General features: G+C 37.0%; 1 protein-coding gene and 1 long non-coding RNA gene across 2 annotated transcripts in view; both read right to left on the bottom strand.

The window, feature by feature from the left end:
* Positions 1-7099, bottom strand: part of LOC310722229 — a 116407-nt gene extending 109308 nt beyond the window's left edge. Inside the window, exon 1 of the long non-coding RNA XR_014532313.1 lies at positions 6580-7099. This is a non-coding gene — a long non-coding RNA (uncharacterized lncRNA). The remainder of the gene's footprint in view (positions 1-6579) is intronic.
* asic1b (acid-sensing (proton-gated) ion channel 1b) overlaps positions 1-16676 on the bottom strand; it is a 348288-nt gene that overhangs the window by 262549 nt on the left and 69063 nt on the right. The gene's annotated exons all lie outside the window — the stretch shown is intronic.

Here is a 16676-nt window from a genome sequence, read left to right as displayed (position 1 = left end):
ATGAGCCGCTGTGGCGACCCCTAATAGGAGCAGCCAAAAGAAAAAGAAAAAATGCCCCATGAATGAGTGGTGTTGCACTTCTTAAAAGCGGCACTTGGTTACTTTTTTTCTTCTACTAGGTAGCATTATAGTTAAGGAAGTACTTCGATTAAACCACATCCAAAGCTTATCTGCTGAGCATCATTTTTACACCAAAGTAAAAATCCATGTATAGATGCACTGTACAGTATGTAATGTCAATAACACTTAAGTAGATCTAACTTATGTAGCTTTAATCTAGCAAACTTGACATTTGTCCCAATGAAAACCCAGCTAATAATTTCATCTGAATTCAAGGTGCTCCTCTAAAAGTGGCCTTTAATTTTCTTTCTTGAAGCCAGAAGAAAATCTCTCATGGGTTCAGCCCTCTGCTAGAACTGGCAGCAGACTTTGCCTTTCCAACATGCTCTCTGGATTAAACATTTATATACATTTGCACATGGCAGCTTGGTGAAGGCTTGGAGCTGGCAGTCATGCAGTAGATTTTCTTAAAAGTGTAGCCATGAGATTTAGCACTAGGAAATCCTCTTATCTCATGTCCAGCTTTTGGGATGTCACTGGGGTGGCTATTAGGTCAAACATGACAAGTCCAAAGGAAATCAGTTTTGGACAGCTGTCTTATTATGACCCCAAAAATCACCATGGATCTCAGACACTTAAAAAAAAAAATTCTTATCTTCACAATATGCTGTGAGGTTTCAGGAGACGCGTCATGGTTGTCAGAGTTGTGACTGAATTTTTTGCACCATACATATGCTGAATTTTACAGTTAGGAACAGCCGAAGTCTATGAAGCTCTTGATGAGGGGAAACGAGGTGGTACTGTTTTAAAAAGAAAGTGGCCACAATTGAATATATTGAGGGTTTGAAGTTTTATTTTATTGAATTAATGTTTAGCTGATACGTACTTAGCATATATTGTAAATACTGCACTTTAAAATAAGAAAAATTCAATTGAAATAAACCATTGTGGCCACACAAACCTAAGCCCAGACATGAGTGATAATACTTATTGGTATTACAACATGAGTTTAACATTAACCCCTGTTTTTTTTTAGCTTTGTGTGTTCAGTGCATCAGGATTATGGACTGGGATAACATTTCCCACAATCCACTGCACTCCATTATGTCACATGAATTTCTGCACCTGGTATATATTTTTGATAATTAACTCTTGTTTATGTCACCACCTGGATTTGACTTAGCAAATGGGTAAGAACCTTTGATTCATTGGATCATAACTGCAATAATTAATACGTTTCAATGGCAACAAGTTGTTTTACCTTAATTAATGGGATGAGTGGCCTCTCATTTCTAAAACAATCATGTTGGAAAACATGTCCTGTGGTCAGATATCTATTTCAGAAGGGTCAAATTGCAGGGCTGCATCAAGTAACGAACTAATGAGATTGCTGAAATGACTAAAATTGGGGTAAGACCTGGAAGGAAGTAGTGAGCCATCATCTTTGATAAAAAAAAAAGTGGTTGGATATAAAATGATCAGAGATCACTAAAACATTAGGTGAAATCAAAGCATAAAGAATTAAAAAACCAAAAACAGCAGAACTTAAAGCTATGTTTAATAGTGAAGGTAATCGCATTTCGACATTTACAACATGAAAAAAACTCAAGGAATTGGGACTAAACAGCTGTGTACTCTTAAGAAAACAACTAAGCAGTGAGAATATATAAAAAAAAAAAAAAAAAAACTTCCGCTAGGAAACATAAAGAATTCATTCTAAAGCAATAGAAAAAAATATTGCCATAAAGTAAGACTAAAATTGCCCCTTTCTATAGTAATGGGTACATCAGGGTAAGAAAAAAGGCGAAATAAGTGATGCACCCATCATGCATAGTGCCTACGGTAAAAGCCAATGGGGGAAGTGTATTGATCTTGGATTGGTTTATTTGGTCGTGTCTGTGTTCAGCAATGTGCCCAAAAATTGAAAGACCAGGTTTTTTTATTTATTAAAGGATTTTTTTCATTCCCTGATGGCACAGGCATAATGCATGATGGCAATGCCTTGGCCAATTGGGCTCAAATTGTTAAAGAGTGAGTCAAGTAACACGAAACACAATTTTAACACATGGATAAGCCACCACAGAATGTCGACAATCGAGAATCTTTGGGATGTCCAGGAGAAGACTTTACACAGTTGTCTGACTCCCAAATCATTAATACAAGATAATGGCTTGAAAATAACAAAACTCTGGAAGGACATATTCAAAGCAAAAGGTGGTCCAATAATATATTAGAGTGTGTAGGGCTTTTTTTGTCCAGGCTGGACAAATATACTTATGTTTATACTAATGTTTTGTTTGTCATCCCATTATTGTTGACATCCATGTTGTTATGCTTCATGCTCAGGTTTTGGTTTGTTTGGTTATCTTTTGCATTTTTTCTTTGTCCTTGTTGTGTTTATCTGCACTCTATTAACATTTATCTGCCCTTGTGTTCTCTTCCTGCTTACTTGTCTCTTGTTTCATGACATACAAACAAACAATTCTTACTCTATGGCCTTCAAATATTAACTGGTGGCTTCAATGTCGTAATTAATTTCTATGCTTTTTTCGAAAATGTAACAACTGTAGGCACATAACCAAAATTAATACATTATTTGGAATGTACAAGTGCGTTAGACACAAATACAGACACTAATAAGATATGTACTTTTTTTTAAGTGCATTTCATTAAGACTAGATAAATAACCTAGGACTAGGATTCAATTTAGTTGTATTTGTATAACGCTTTTAACAATGGTTATTGTCAAAACCAATTTACAGTCAATTTCGAATATAAATTAAAAATGAATACATTTGTTTTGGTGATTTTGTGATCTAAATGACATCGGATAGAATGATTAAGAAATAAATCATTTGCATTAATGTGTACTATATAGTCAATAAGTGCAATTGTGTAACCAGAAAATTCATTATAGTTTTAACTGAAGTCTATTCTGTTGAAGTTACTAACTATTCCGTGATGAAGACTTGATCAATTGTTGTCCTAAAGCTTTATGGTTTCTAAGTGAGACTGTCCACAGTAATCTGATGCATTTTAGGCTCTCTATGTAAAGCCATCCTTAGTAGGAGCAGGTGGTTTCCAAGTCATGAGAACTGCATCAGGAGGGAATCAGGATGGATCAGGCCAATCCAGAGAGCAGAAGGGGCCCGGATCACTTGCATACCAGAGGTAGAATGCGTAGAATGACAGACCCCAAATTAAAACAATTATGCAAACAGACAGGCAAAGTTTGCTGGACAAATAAATGCCATTTATAGAAGTTAATTATATAATTAAATAATCCATTGTAACTGATTTTTGTGCCCTTGATCTATCTTTGAATGGATATGTACTGGAATGATACAATTGAGGTTAAGGAATTCAGAGACTATGCTGGGGTTTTTTTCAGTGTTATCAAAGGTTTTTAAGAGGCACAATGGTGAGAATCATATTTCATGAAAATACACCCACTTTGAAATATATCAATATATATATATGGACATTAGGGACAGTTACACACCCGTACTGACAACCATGTCACCTCAGCAGCTCTGTAATTTAATTCGAGATTGAGAGATTTGAAAATAAAGTAGTGGCCATTAAGCTCAAAGCCTAATAAAATAACTTTGTACTGACTAATGTAATGAATGTAGCACATGGAGCACCATACCCTGTAGAAAGAAATACACCCTTTAATTCGAATATACACAGTTCATTTAACAGAGACATGAATATGCTTAATAGAAGTGTTCCTGTCTGCTGGTGTCTGTATTGCTGCTGGTGTTGTGACATATATAATTAATGCTTTTGAACTTTCTCTTGACCTCACCATTAACACAACATACACAATCTCACTAGCAGCATTTCCAGGCCCAGTTCACTTACATGAATTCTGAATAAATAAATAAATAAATAAATAAATCTGCAAATAAACGGCACGTTCACCATTTAATCCACTTTTAGCAGATCAGCAGGGAAAAAAAGAAGTTTGCATATTGCTGAGACTTCCAGCAGCGATTTACTGATCTACAGAGCTATCTTCATCAGAGCTTCAAGGAGACATGTAGCTAGTGCATTATCGCTACAACATCTCAGACTGTTCTCTGTGGGGGAGAGATCAAATCAGGAGCTTGGTCTAACAATGGTCTAACAATAGGAGACGTGCTAAGGTGTCTCCATCATGGCAGAGCTACCTGATTACAGATCCTGTTATCTACCTGATTTCTGATTTAGGTGCTTAAAAGGGCTCATTCAGTAACTTAATGAAGCTAATAAAGAAAGTCAGCGATGTAGAAGAGCTGGGTGATAGGAAATCAATATTTTAACAAGTAACACAACAATACAGTTTTCTGGCGGTACCGTGGGTAACATGGTCATATGCTATACTGTATGTGACTTACAATTGTGATCAACATTTAAACAATAAAATTTTTTTTAATAAAATAAAATGCCTGCTTGTTTAGATAATACAGTGGTACCCCGCTTATCGACTGGCTCGGATGCTTAGCGAACAGTTTTTCGACCAAAATTTGCGCCCAATGAACGACCAAATGCCCGCTTATCGACCTTTTTTACCCCGACCCACGTAGAGCATTTTTTTTTTTTACTTTTGTAATGTTTTTAATTTATACTTTTTACTGTATTATTGTCAGAAATCCACCTGCCACGCCCCCTTCGGGGGCCGTCAAAACCTCAGCTTTCCCTGAAGCCCCCGGCTTCAACAATGCACACCTGGGGCTCATTATTCACTCATTCCCAGCTCCTATATAAACCCCTCATTCACCCACACTCCTTGTCGGTTATTGTTGGTATGTGAAGGTGTTTGGTGCATGTTTGTCTGTGGTTTCCCTGTCACACGTATTCCTATGCGTTTCTTCCTTTCTGGACTCCACGCGCTCTCCACAGCTGCGCTTTCTTTCCAAAGCGCACCCCGGATTACATTCGCTCTTCGACCTATTCGCATTTCGACCTGTTTTAAGAAACAGATTGAGGTCGATAAGCGGGGTACCACTGTATATAAAAGAATATGTTATAATATTTAATAAAAAATTTAATAGAATAAATTACATCAATGCAATACACTTTTTTATTATATTCATTGAATTAAATAATCATTTAAATTGGCACAAATGAAATTGATTAAATAAAATTTAATAAATGGAAAAATGTAATTAAATAGTTTACATTTGTTAGACCGCATTTGGGTAATACAGATGTGCATGTACAGTGTGTTTTTAACATTTTATTTATTTATTTATTTCTAAAGATATGTTCCACTTTACTGTTCTACTTATTTCAGCATACTCCATCCTTCATTCATTCACTCCCTCAATATGCAGAATTGTCAGGATTTTTTCCTTTTAAGTAAAATTCTTGAAGCTGGACATAAAACCCTAAAGAATCCATAGCGCTAGCATTAGCTGCTATCCACTTCATGGCACTATGGAAATATGTTGTACCGTTACACCCCTAATATATATATAGTTTGTAACAAGTTTATCTGCCAATTAAAACTCCTAATCATATATTGACCCATATAGGCTGTATATAGTAACAGCTAACTAGCTGTTTAACTGTTTAGTAAGTCGCTCCCTACAGCCGAGAGAAAGCTTAAATGTGAAAAAAAAATTTGGTTAATAATTACTGTCTTGAGAATGGCATATAAAGGTCTGTCATATTGAAGTATTACTTGAAGCGATCCAAAGCAAAATCTTTCCTGGCCCCAGATAATAATAATCCAATCAAAGACAGCGGTGTTGCCTAGGAGTTGCTGTTTTATTGCAGTGTGCTGTCAGGGTTTAGCATTTAGCAATAAGTCTGATTAAATGAGAAACAGAGGTTGTGTGTGAATGTGATGCATAAGCAACCCTGTCGTTCAAAACTCCTCCATCTCTGTGAAAAAAAAAAAAAGAAACTATGCTTGACACCCCAGGCCATGGTGAGACTACAGTGTTACACTGTGTTTTCTCACTCAACTGAGTTACTCCAGTGGTTCTCATCACATTTATTTCCAGCAACAACAAATGCCTGTCTGGGTCTTCACTAATGTTTTTTTTTTTCCTAGAAAGCTTGTTTTTTTCCCATTTCAGCTACTCTCATTTGGGTCATTAAAAACTCTGATAACTGATTTAATACTGTATCTTTCTAAGAAACAAGAACAATTAGGGTATTTGATATTTCTGTTGGCGAGGCTTGTCGATTTCCTTTTTATTAACAGTCCTTAAGACGTACACTATATGGACACCTGTATTGGGACTCCTGACTTTTCCAGCCAGGTGTGTTTTTTCCCAGAAATTTTCAAAATGTTGTAAGCACACTATTAGAATATCGAATGTCTTTGGATGCTATAGCATACAATTTTCACTTCACTTGAACAAGAAGAACCCTACAATTGAGTGGAGACTAAATGTGGAATGGTATGTTTAAAAAGCACATATATCTTTACTGTAATTTAAAGGCTATTAAGCGCACCCAAACATAAGCTGCACCCACTGATTTTTACAAAGATTTTTTATTTTGAACATAAATAAGCCGCACCTGTCTATAAGCCGCAGGTGTCTACACTGAAACTAATGAACTTTACACCGGCTTTAACGAAAGACAGTGTCTGTTACACGGCTTGTATCTAAACAGTAGCCTACCAAGAAAGTCATTGTTCACTGTCTTCCTCCTTCCTTTCACAACAATTTCTCTCGAGAGTTTATCTTTTGGCATCGTCGTGCGTTTAAAAATCACCATTGGTGAAGCTTTTCTCCCGATGCCGTGCAGCTCAGAACACAGCTGAAGTGTGTTTTTTCATGCCCGGTTGTTTTCAGCGTGACGAATGATTCGCATTTCCTGTAGACAGTCCGAGTGAGCGGCAGGTCAAACGTCAGAGGAACATCATCCATATTTATGATGTGGTGCGGCCCGATTCAGTGGGAGCGCATCTGATTTAATATAAAGAGTTTCATTGGTTTATCTGAACCCGTTCGGCAATTTCATTTGTGTAATGTTATGGGGCTCAGTTCTTTGGCGTGAAGTTTGTGAAACCGGGAAAAACCCAGGAAAAATCCATAATTTAGCCGCTTCACTGTTTAAAACGCGGGGTTCAAAGAGTGGGGAAAAAAGTAGCGGTCTATAGTCCAGAAAATCCGGTACTACAATAATTTTTCAAGCTTTCTAATCTCTCTTACTCAATGTTAAATGACATGGAAATCGGCTACTTGCAGACAAACTCAGAAGATACATACAAGTCTTCATTGCTTGCCTGTGCAATGGGAAATTTTTTTCCACAGGGTAAAACATGGCTAGTTAGGCTTCATTTCAAACATGTCAGACAAGGCAAAAAAAAGGCTAGACAATGAACTAATACAATAAGTATGTACATTTCCTAACTAATACTTAGATAAAGCCATTTTATTACTAGTAATGTAGCACTCTCTTTTTTAAGTAAGAGTCTACCAACTTGGCACATCGTGATTTCACAATAATATTCCGTTGCTCTTTGCAAAAAAAGAAAAATCTATTAAACTGCAAGGAATTCTCCTGTGTACAGTCCTCTTCAAGGATTTGAAAGGATTTATATCCATTCTCTAACTGGACTTCTTTGATCTTCTTCCTCTGAAACCATTCTTTTGATGACACATTGGTTTGTGCTTTGGGTCATTATCGCACAGAAAGGTGAAATCTTTTTTCATATTCGGCTGTCTAAGAGAGGCCTGCCATTTTTAAGCAAAAAAAGATGATTACCGAAGCTGCCCATGGTTTTCCCCTATCTCGACTATAACAACATTTCCATTTAAAAAGAAGCAGCCCCATAGCGTGATGCTACCACCATCATGCTTCACCTACTATGTTTTTTAGAATTATACCTAACAATTTTTACCCTGGTCTAATTTGACAATTATACATTTTGCCAAATGGTTTATGGCTTCTTTTAGAAACCCCTTAACCCCTCACTTGCAATTGGTTGTTGCTCTTCACGTGACCCGAATGCTCTTAGCTGTTCTCATGACCGTTTGAACTCTGTAAAGCGTTACTTTACAGAGTAAACACTGTTACACATGCAATTCCCTGCTTTTAATCCTGTTCTCGTTTTACATTTTTGCTCTTGTTTTGTCCTGGCACCCTTCTTTGCAGTTCACATGACCTGTGCCTGATTTTGCTTTGCTTATCCGCTTCATACACCTTACACTGCATTTGTTAACCCCCCTTACTACTATATTATGATATTATATTATAAGATTGTTGTCACACCACATGTTTCATTTCATGGCTTGAAAAGTCAGATGACACCTACAGTAAGAGACGTCAAGCAAATCCTACAGAAACATCTGAACTTTATTTCATGTATATCAGAGCACTTCACTGTAAACATGTATATGGAAATGATCTTTGAACATGTTTTTCTTTGTGAATGGTTCATGCTAAGTACAGTCACATGCCCCAATTCAAATACAAGGTATGCATAATGATGCAGCCAGGTTATTGTATTGCAGTCAAGCTTTGTTTATATATATATATATATATATATATATATATATATATATATATATATATATATATATATATATATATATATATATATATATATACAGTGAGGAAAATAAGTATTTGAACACCCTGCTATTTTGCAAGTTCTCCCACTTAGAAATCATGGAGGGGTCTGAAATTGTCATCGTAGGTGCATGTCCACTGTGAGAGACATAATCTAAAAAAAACATCCAGAAATCACAATATATGATTTTTAAACTATTTATTTGTATGATACAGCTGCAAATAAGTATTTGAACACCTGAGAAAGTCAATGTTAATATTTGGTACAGTAGCCTTTGTTTGCAATTACAGAGGTCAAACGTTTCCTGTAGTTTTTCACCAGGTTTGCACACACTGCAGGAGGGATTTTGGCCCACTCCTCCACACAGATCTTCTCTAGATCAGTCAGGTTTCTGGCCTGTCGCTGAGAAACACGGAGTTTGAGCTCCCTCCGAAGATTCTCTATTGGGTTTAGGTCTGGAGACTGGCTAGGCCATGCCAGAACCTTGATATGCTTCTTACAGAGCCACTCCTTGGTTATCCTGGCTGTGTGCTTCAGGTCATTGTCATGTTGGAAGACCCAGCCTCGACCCATCTTCAATGCTCTAACTGAGGGAAGGAGGTCGTTCCCCAAAATCTCGCAATACATGGCCCCGGTCATCCTCTCCTTAATACAGTGCAGTCGCCCTGTCCCATGTGCAAAAAAATACCCCCAAAGCATGATGCTACCACCCCCATGCTTCACAGTAGGGATGGTGTTCTTGGGATGGTACTCATCATTCTTCTTCCTCCAAACACGTTTAGTGGAATTATGACCCAAAAGTTCTATTTTGGTCTCATCTGACCACATGGCTTTCTCCCATGACTCCTTTGGATCATCCAATGGTCATTGGCAAACTTAAGACGTGCCTGGACATGTGCTGGTTTAAGCAGGGGAACCTTCTGTGCCATACATGATTTCAAACCATGACGTCTTAGTGTATTACCAACAGTAACCTTGGAAATGGTGGTCCCAGCTCTTTTCAGGTCATTGACCAGCTCCTCCCGTGTAGTTCTGGGCTGATTTCTCACCTTCCTTAGGATCATTGAGACCCCACGAGGTGAGATCTTGCATGGAGCCCCAGTCCGAGGGAGATTGACAGGCATGTTTAGCTTCTTCCATTTTCTAATGATTGCTCCAACAGTGGACCTTTTTTCACCAAGCTGCTTGGCAATTTCCCCGTAGCCCTTTCCAGCCTTGTGGAGGTGTACAATTTTGTCTCTAGTGTCTTTAGACAGCTCTTTGGTCTTGGCCATGTTAGTAGTTGGATTCTTACTGATTGTATGGGGTGGACAGGTGTCTTTATGCAGCTACCGACCTCAAACAGGTGCATCTAATTTAGGATAATAAATGTAGTGGAGGTGGACATTTTAAAGGCAGACTAACAGGTCTTTGAGGGTCAGAATTCTAGCTGATAGACAGGTGTTCAAATACTTATTTGCAGCTGTATCATACAAATAAATAGTTTAAAAATCATATATTGTGATTTCTGGATTTTTTTATTTTTTAGATTATGTCTCTCACAGTGGACATGCACCTACGATGACAATTTCAGACCCCTCCATGATTTCTAAGTGCGAGATCTTGCAAAATAGCAGGGTGTTCAAATACTTATTTTCCTCACTGTATATATATATATATATATATATATATATATATATATATATATATATATATATATATATATATATATATACACACACACACACACACACTTCACAAGAAAATGCAAATAGGCTTTCTTGCATAGAATTCCGAAATAATTTTCTTTTAATATTCACAGCAGGCCTCAGAGTTTTTTAAAATGGTTGATTAATAAAACCATTATATTTTAAAACTTGGTTATCACACTGTGAAAACTTCCACACCCTCACTGAGGCATTTAAATAAATGGAAATGTCTACAATTGTTATCAGAAGACACCCAGCCTTATAGCTGTGAAAGTACTGATGTTTATCAAATGTTATGCCTTTGGGAAAGGATTTGTCTCATTTTCATTTAAGCAGTAGCATTTTTAGCATCCCATGTTATATCATGGGAACAATATGCATCAGCATAAGTATATGTAAAACAGAAAGATTGTCCTTTGAGTAGTGAATTTTTAGTCATTTTTTTCATTCTTGCTCTGTTTTTTCTTTTCTCTAAGCTGAGGTCATGACTCGCAGTTTTTCACTCTTTTAGCTGTCGGTTCTCCTGGACACCATGGCAACTAAGGCGCTATGGCAACCAGGCCAGGGGGCCCTAATTAGAAAGCTAGTGTCTCTTCTGAACGAAAACGTGCAAGTGAGGAAAGCGTGGACAAACAGAACTGAAATAGAGAGACAGAAGGATGGACAGGGTGTGTGTCAGCTATCGCAGCAGGGTTGACAAGATATCACATGGTTATATCTCATCACAAAGCTTGACTGCTTTAAATGACAAGCATGAGCAACCGAATGGTGCAAAAATCTCCACCAGTTTGTCACATGCTGTTGTTTTTTTTTTAAATCAAAGTCAATGTTCAAAGCAGCCCAGAATCGCATTTTTTAAGTGAAATCATCAATGAACGTTTAACACTCCACACTCTATACTGAACATAAAGCAAATGTTGTGAATATTACCATAGAATTCTTGCTTGTCAATTCACAGCTTCTGGAAGCTTTCTGGCCCAAAACCTACCAAGCATTCCAATGCACAGGTGCGGTTTGTAACCAGTACATCTAAAAGAGCACATAACATGGAAAGAAATGTCTCAGTCCAAGCTGTGATCAGGATTAAAATAAATAAATAAATCACTGATACACACTGTGTACAGTAATGGAAGACCATCTGCAGGATTTATACGGTATTCATTTCAGGCATTTCAGACACTTTGGAATTGTACAGCTGCCAGATTGAGGGAAATATTTTCTCCTTTGCTTTGCGTGCCATCTGTAAAATATTTGAAGTACTGATTTTAAATGCTGTGTGTTCCGCAGTGCAGAAATACATAACATACCTTCACATAATGAGTTTTTTAAACAGTCTATACTCTATTTGGTGCACTTGAAAAATCATTTACTTGGCATGTCTTTTCACTCACTCAGTCCTCTAATTGAGAGATGGCGAATTATGCTGTAAGTATGGTCTCATATTTAAAGTGGTCTTGTACTTCACTGCTATTTATTATCTAGTGCGCACCAATAGTTGTTGGTAATCAGTAATTATATGCAAGGCTAAGAGTGTTTGAACGTGTTGCTATGGTTTGTGTAATGAGAAATAAAAATACTTTCATCTTCCTTTCACTTCAGTAACGGTTTGTTTCAATCAGGGTCCCACTGGCTCCAACGGCAAGCCTAAAAACACTAGCTATTTGATTGATATTATATTTTATATATTGTTTTATATGTATATAATTATTGCCATGTTAAAGCCAGTATTCGAGAACGTGTGCACACCGATTCATTATAGAATTACTACAATTATGACTACATCAAAGCATCCACATGGTCGTCCAAATCATAATTCCCAGTAGGAAACTCACCGCATTTTTGTAAAATCAACAAGTTTTTTAAAAAGTGCTCTTTTGGAGTGTGTTCTGTTTATGAAAGCAAGACAAAGTTTAACAACTTTGTATCTTCACATTAGTAAATGTTGTAGAGGTATCGGTATTTCTGCTTAAAACCTCCCATGGATTAATCAGTAGAGGCTACGAACAGCTTTTAACCATCATCTCATAATGACCGTAATTTCCCCTTTGATATGAACATACTGCAAAATTTGTTTTGTTACTCTTACAGTCTCTTGGCATTGCTGCAAATTGGTATGCTTTTAGTCGTCACAGAACGAGCCTCAAATTGTTGAAACAACATGGGAAAAAATAGGAAAATTCTCTTTAAAAAAATCTCTAATCTCTCTGCAAATGGATTTGTATTCAGTGTATATAGTGTGCATCTCACTATACGTGTATAATAATAATATCTAGCCATATCTAGGTTGATGCCTAGTTTGTGTCTGAAGATGCTGCATTTCTCATTTCGCACCTTATGACGTGCCTCCGTGATAAAACACACGAAGGTCAGAAAATGACAGAACTCCCCTGACTCATTCCTTTTAATCTCTTTTCTTCTCCCTCCCCCCCCCTTCCTTCTTTTGTATACATGAAGTAGCATTGTTCATCTGTAATATAGACTGGTATAGTCTTTCTAAAGTTCTACTTGTGTTGGTGAAAAAGCAGACATTTTAACAGATTGGTGCCATGACCCAAATTTTAACATAGTCTGTGGATCTTGAGATTTTTACAATGCTAATCCAGCTAATTTTAAACCTTGACCATGGTAGGCTTTCTGCCTTTTAAACTAAACATCATCTTCAAATACAATAAATGCTATGCTTTAATACTTTTTGTAAATTTTGTGCCAAAGCAAAACTAACATGAATCAAACATTTTCAGTTTGATCACGGTATAGTAAATACTGTCACTGATGTGGCTGTAAACTAATTAAAATTTCTGCTAATCCTGTTAAAAAAAAATTATTCAATTTGAATGTTTTGTAAAATAATGTGTTGATGCAACAATGTGTTGACACACACACACACACACACAATTGCATATAACATGTAAATATACATGTTATAAACATGTATATATACATGTTATATGCAATTGTATATATACATATATACATGTATATATATGTGTGTGTGTGTGTGTGTGTGTGTGTCTGTGTGTGTGTGTGTGTGTGTGTGTGTGTGTGTGTGTGTGTGTGTGTGTGTGTGTGTGTGTACTGCATATAACATGTATATATACAGTACACACACACACACACACACACACACACACACACACACACACACACAGACACACACACACACACAATTGCATATTACATGTATATATACAGTACACACACACACACGCACACACACACACACACACACACACACACACACACACACACACACACACACACACACACACACAATTGCATATTACATGTATATATACAGTACACACACACACACACACACACACACACACACACACACACACACACACACACACTTTTATGTGTGTGTGTGTGTGTGTGTGTGTGTGTGTGTGTGTGTGTGTGTACATTGTTTGAAATACATGATATATTTTAGTGAATTTAATGATCAAAAGGTTAAACAAAAACACATTTTTCACAGCTTTCTCTGCACATATATACCAAGAACACTAATATTTGTAGAGGCAGACACTGTATATAGTTACCAGAGAGCAGTCCTTTTTTTTCTACTTATGTCCAGTCAAAAGCAACTACTTTTGTACTTTGTACTGTTCGAACTTACTCAAGTAGAAATGTAAAAAGAGTACTCTGTAAAAGTTGTTACTCTAATTAGTGTCTTATTAAAGCAGATTTGCACTTTTAATTAAGCACAGGAATAACTGCATTCACATTATATTCCCCATATGCTGCATTTATACACTCTTTCATGTTCTGATCAAGAACTAGGGTTCATCTTCCTTTGTAAATACGACACCGATGGAAATACACCCATTAATTCAATTCAACGTTTCAGATACGTTTTCTATTCTTGCAATGCACGCACACCAGGCAATTCAGATATAAATAATGAAAGTGGGTGTTTACAAGAACCCGAGTAGTCAAGCTTGGATAGAATAATTATCAAGTGTACTTAGAAATTCATGTCACTGCGTATTTGGGCTCGATTCTCCAAACGCAAAATCATTGTTGATATTTAGAAGGTATTCCTACAAAAGTGCTAGCATGCTAAATATCTATCCTGACAAGATTGAATTTAAATCCATTCCAACATACATGTACTATTTGGACAAAGGTTTGTGGACACCTGACCACAAAATTCATATGTGCTTTTCAAGCATTCTATTTGTCCCGACTTGCTGTTATAATAGTCTCCACTAGTCTGGGAAGCTTTTTCACTAGATTTTGAATTGTGGTTTTTGGAGATTTTGTTCTCATTCAGCCACAATGATGTTAGTAAGGACAGGTACTGATGTAGTGTGAGAAGGCCTGGGATGCAGTCAGCATTCATCTCAAAAGTGTTCATTAGGGTTCAGGTCAGAGCTCTAAAGCAGGCCATTTAAGATCTTCCCAAGAACTTCAACCCAGGTAGACACTATCCTCATGGAGCTCACTTTGTTCAGAGGAACACTGTCATGCCGAAAGAGTTTTGGGTCTCCTTGATCAAGTAATGAGAAAATGTAATGCCATGACATCCAAAGACCTACTACACAATTGTGTACAGTTTGGCAAGGAAGCACATATAGCTGGAAAATTCAGGGGTCCCAATTTTTTTTGTCCATATAGTCCTCTTCTACTGTATCTCTTCTACTGTATCTTTATCACTTGTTTCCATTTCCCATTGCACTACAACACCATCATTGATAATTGATTGTTGAAGGGACAAGGCCGTTCCTGATTAATTCACATTTTCTCAGTGTTAGTCTCTGTCACTGATTCTCTATGAACATACTCTTCATCTTCCCCATATTTTATTTTTAACTTTTCATAATACAGCCCTGTCTCCTTTGTATCTGCCACTGGGGAAGAACTACACATCATCTGTCTTTCTTTCTTATTCATCTCCTCTCTTTCATTTCTTGGCATGGTTAAAGAATGCCTGGGACTCATGCGCCTCTGGAAGCGTGTGAGGGAAGGAACTCTGGCAGTGCTTAAACGCAAAGTGTAGGCCTAGCTTATACTCTCCATAATGAGACCACCAGCCTAGATAAATATACTAACAGGGGGAAATGGTTGCATCGGGACTGTACTGGAACCGAAGAAGTGATGATGTTTGGCAGCGTTTTGAAGCCCCTGCCAGCAGCCGCTTTAACATGTTTGTTGAGGCGCCAGGAAAGGAGCTTAGAAATGATACGTTGAGCTACAGACAGCACTTGTGAAAAATGAATGGCGGCACATCCCCTGAGCAATCAGCTTTCCATGCGAGAAACACCAGAGAGTTATCATCCACATGAAGCAGTCGGACGAAATGAGCTTCGTGACTATGTGAAAAAAGATTTGGTGTCTTCTGATAGGCAATTCTTTGCTGCTATACAGTATCAAAGTTTGGCTGGCAAAGACATTATTTTCTGATGAATTCTGATATTGATTTAGGATTTCAGGCCTGCTTAGTCTTCAGTAAATACAATCCAGTGGTACATTCTCAGTGGGGAAGAATGGTGATATTAAAAAACTAATTATCACTGAAGCTGATCTTTTATTCTAATTGTAGACAACAGAGTGATACAATAATAACTGAAGCAGAAACCTTTGCTCTAGAAAATCCGTCATTTACGGTCAGTCCAAATTCAGTGGACCTCATGTATCATGTTGATCCGAACTGATTTATGGGTGAACCATTTGTTCTAGCGCAAGAAATGTTGTATTCCTAAAAAAATCCCCTAAAATTCTTATGCAAAATAAAGCGTTCTCATCCCTCTAGTGCTCCTAAATGTGCATTTGTGTAAGTATGCATAAGAAACTGTACTAATTTAAACCTCAACTTGATCAACTTCTAATCATAAAATGTGTTTAGATTCCTACACTTCTTAACATTTTATATCTCCAATATGCTGTCGAATTTAAATCGCTTATTTGCTATGTTTACTGCAGAAGCTCTTATCCAGGGTGACTTACTGAAATGCTTTTTGAGGTTTCGATTGTCAATGGTTCTGCCATTGATAAGCACTGGATTACATTAGAAATCAGCTCCTGTCACATGACCTTGTTCCAAAACACATCCTCATGCTAAGTCACTAGGTCAGGAAATAAAGTACATATGTTTCATATGTTTCATATTCATATATGGTGATTGGTGTTTTTTAACATACTACTAAAAAAATCAGTTTCTTCTGTAAATCCAGCAATTTTCGTTTTACTTCACCTGGTCGAATGCAAATATTTACACACAACTTTAATAAAAGCTTCATTAACAATGCAAGTGTTTTAGCTGAATAAATAGGAATCATTTATGCAAAGCAACTCTTGAAAGTAATACACTACAGTGTTTATCTTCTATTTGGGAATTTGTTTCCTTTGAGTTTCTTAACAATTTTCTTATCACTTCCATCCACTTCCAACAATATGGATTAGCA

The sequence above is a fragment of the Silurus aristotelis genome (assembly GCF_946808225.1).
Source record: "Silurus aristotelis genome assembly, chromosome: 28".
Lineage (NCBI taxonomy): Eukaryota > Metazoa > Chordata > Actinopteri > Siluriformes > Siluridae > Silurus > Silurus aristotelis.
Note: the sequence above shows the minus strand (reverse complement) of the source record. Positions and strands in the feature narration are given on the sequence as shown.